This window comes from Ixodes scapularis, unplaced genomic scaffold, assembly GCF_016920785.2.
Source record: "Ixodes scapularis isolate PalLabHiFi unplaced genomic scaffold, ASM1692078v2 PGA_scaffold12__126_contigs__length_90152505, whole genome shotgun sequence".
Taxonomy (NCBI): Eukaryota; Metazoa; Arthropoda; class Arachnida; order Ixodida; family Ixodidae; genus Ixodes; species Ixodes scapularis.
Genome location: NW_024609838.1, coordinates 62,686,560 through 62,690,526, shown reverse-complemented (window position 1 = coordinate 62,690,526; position 3,967 = coordinate 62,686,560).

Below are 3,967 nucleotides of genomic sequence, written 5' to 3'. Positions count from 1 at the left end.
TTAATTTGACTGACAAACCTTTAGTTTCGAGAACAGCTTCGTCCTGTAGTGTTTTGTTGTCTTCACTCCGTCGTCGTCGTTTAGGCTGTTTTCATCATGTATAACGCTTACCAACTCGCCCTATTCGCTACCTTACAGAAGACTACTTCTTACATAGGTCACGAGTAACAACGGTGCGAGTGTGCAGCTGTGAAGGCCATGGGTGGTTCGCTGAAGAAGGGCACTATCACACAAAGGCAACGTGTGTAAACACCAGCACGAACGGCTAGAAAACGTTCATGTCCGTGGAAGAAAGAAGCCTCGATATCCTCCTGACTGTTTTATCCTGTTTTCAAAGGTTAACAAAAGCTTCAAAGTGAATTTCAGGCACAGCGTTGTTGCGCATGCAATTTCGAATTTTGGGCATTCACAGTTTTGATTTTTAGGTCTTAGGCAGACATTATTAAGTTTTCGAACTATTTCCTGTTCTTCAAGTTTATAATGTTTTCAGTTAGGCTTTAGTTGCCAAGAAAGTAAGTCACAGAAAACACTCGCCCGCAATTATTTATTTGGGAGCAATATACCCAAAAAGTTTAACAAATATTATAGAGAATGACATTTTCTTTTTTACAAAGCTGACAAATTGTAATGACAATAAATTGATATATGTTGCGCATAATCACGCAGCCTCCATATAAAAAGAAGAAAAAAAATATCGGTGAGCTTTCCTCCGCATACGCTCAATGGCCGGTGAGCTTTTCTCCGCATCTGCCGGTTTTGCGGTGAGCTTTTCTCCGGGATTCGGAGGACACAGACAGGCGACACAGTGTTCAACGGGACAACCCCTTGACATAATAGTATCGTAATAGTAAATCGCTGTTTATCGTCCCCTAGGCTAGCCTGGCATGGGCACGAGACGCGCCCTAAGAAGGGCTATTTCGCTGTCTTTCTCTGGCGAGTCACGATTAGTGGAGGGGGGTTGCAGGCGTTTCATGAGGCCTGTGTCCTGGGGGAATTCAAGCAAGGCCTTGAAAATCTCGCGACACTTTTTGCGCGTTCAGTCTGGGATCATGACGTCGTGAGGTGAGGCTTGAGCCCCGCTTGGCACATCTCAGTACATCTGTGCTTTTTGAAATCCGCATTCTGGGCATAGCAAGGTCCGCCGTCTCTGTCTCGCTGCAGTTAAAGCAGACAATTTTTTTTTTTGTAGGAACATGTTCGTGTTTGTCGTGCCTGTTCGGAGTTTACGCAGAAAATAGGCAGAATTGTTGCCTTCGCTTGTAGCAGCCCTACCAGCGTTCGCGTCGCAACCCTGATAGGGCTGGGACGTCGGTTGTGGTTTTTCGCGTTTTAAGTGACTTCCCAGATCAGGAATAGCTTTGAGCGGCCGAGTCTGTCGAAGTGACCACCGATAATGATTCCTGATGGGCCACCGCTGCAAGTCTGTCCGCCTTCTCGTTCCCTTGAATTCCAACATGCCTCTGCACCCACTGGAAACACACCGTTGTGCCTTTTGTCTTTAGTACGCCAACCACATTTCTTGCCGACATCATGCAGGCCGCCGGTCCTACAATAAGTAGTCCCTAGGAAAATGTATTGCTCCGTTTGGTAGGGGCGGACAAAGTGGATCACCTCTTATCTTAGCATATCTTTGTTTCTCAATGGCGAAGAATTTGTAAAAAACGTTTTAGCTTCTGGTTCGGTCCCGAACAATGAATGTTGGTTCGGCCGGACAAAGTGGTAAGGTAAGAGATGACCTCTAATCTTAGCATGTCTTTCGCTTCTCAAACGCGAAGAATTTGTAACAAACGTTTTAGCTGCTGGTCCTGTCCCGAACAGTGAATGCGGAAAGCGATTATTAATTTTATTTTTTTAACTCGGACTGGGCATTCGAAAGAATGGAGGTGATCTCAGCAGAGAGAGGTGGAGCTCTTTTGCTTCTAAAGGGGTTCTCGTACAAACGCAGCAGAAATATTAATGGCGCTTTAATTGGATTCTTCGCAGGAGAGGTATATGCAAGGTAAAAGTAACAACTGATTTGGCTGCCAGTCGGGTTATGGCTTGTACAAAACTTCAGGCCAGCATATGTACGCGGGGGACCCAACTGAGATCAACCTGCTAAAGACTCATCATGGGATGAAAGGAAAAGCGGGTGAGTGCCAACAAATTTTCTACGTTGACTGTTGTAAAATTTGGGTTTCTAACAATTGCTTAATGCCACGGTAGGAAGTCGTGAAAGTCAGGGAATGTGGGTAGTTGTTGAAATTTACATTTTACTTTCGTCCCCTGCGGGCTCGATGAAGCCAGTTGCCCGCGTGACGAGTCATCCTGTGATGAATGTTCCTATGTGACGAATCGTCGTCCTCATCTAGTCTACCCTGTTGTCACTTATGATGTTTGTGTCGTCCCAGGGGGGCGACTTTGGAGTCCTCTGTTGAGGACGACAGTGGTGATGCCACGGCGAAAAAATATTCTATTACGATCTAGCACTCTGTCTCCTTCCGTTAACGCCCCCCCCCCCACACACACACACACTCACACACACACGCAGACAGATTTGGTTCCTCTCGCGGTCGCGGTATAGCCTGATAAGAGGTGTGCAGGCTTGATGGTACTGCGTTACCGCCCGTGTCCTAGCCAGATGACACATGACACCACAGTTGTGTGGGATCGACCTCCGAAATTCCAGGTGCGCTAAATGCGCACTTGCAATCTCGGCTCACAGTGACCCGACTCAAACATTTTTACTTCAAAGTAACGTATTTGCTGAGAAAAAGAAAAAATCCCGGTTCCTTGCCGTGCTGTTTAATTTCACTGCGGCGACAGCCTAGGAGCTTTACATGCTGCTCAAACTCTCCTGTCAATCAAATTTGGAGATACCCATTGCACGCATTCATTTTTTTTTTCCACAGCGGAGCTGTTAAAAGCTAGTTTCGCCAGGTTCGTGTCCGTTCTCAAATGACCTGATTACCAGGGTTGCCAGGTGTTTCAACTCCAACCCGCCAAACGTCCACGAGATCTAGCCCGAAAATAGCCAAATGTCGATCCAGAAAAATAGCCCAAAAAAGACTTATCATTTGGAACGTTTATTTTGAGCAAAAAAGACACATAATACATTTTTATCTATCAAATGCCCCAGAAATGGCGTCCCTTGCACGTTCGGCGAACTTCCTGAAACGCTCGTAGAAGCGCTTGACAACATACCTTCCACTGTATTGGGACGCTTACTGTCGGGGCATGGTGACCAGAATGACGTCACGGGAGAACTATGCAGAATTCAGACAACCTAAAGAATGCGAAGAGCAGGTGCTGTTAAGGCCGCAAGGAATCGCGCCGTCACTTGTTGAGATGGAGGAATAACAGCACATGCTTGCATTCGAAGGTAAACAATTGCACAAGGCGCGCAAAAAGAAGACGAATTTGTTTGCTGTCGCAAACTTATCGGGATTAAGGAACTGAAGCACCAAATGTTCACGTAACTTACTCTAAAAATACATTCGAACCTATAAACCCAAGTGCTTTCAGGCATTTTGGTTCCAGCACAGGTCAGAAATTGCCCAATGCACAGGTCAGAAATAACCAAATGCACAGGTTAGAAATAGCCCAATACTAGCCAAATAGCCAACTACCATTTTTTCCCGCCAACTGCAAATAAAACTAGCCCAATTTAGCTATTTATAGCTCAACCTGGCAGCCCTGCTGATTACAAAGAACTCTGGACTGATACCGCCATCTATGAGCGACGGCGGCAACCTTTAGAGCGTTTCTACTCTGGCTTGCCGACTAGCGGCCGGCCATTACCTCATTCCCACCATAGTAGAGCTTCACTAGTCTTCCTTCTTCACCCGAGTGGAAAGGCTGAAAGTTTTTTCGATAAATTTAATGAACAAACTTACACTCTAACTTTAGTGGACAAATGTTCAGGCCAAACATCACGGTACACCTTGACATCACGTGACACTGTGACAAAAATGGGGTCATTATGCTA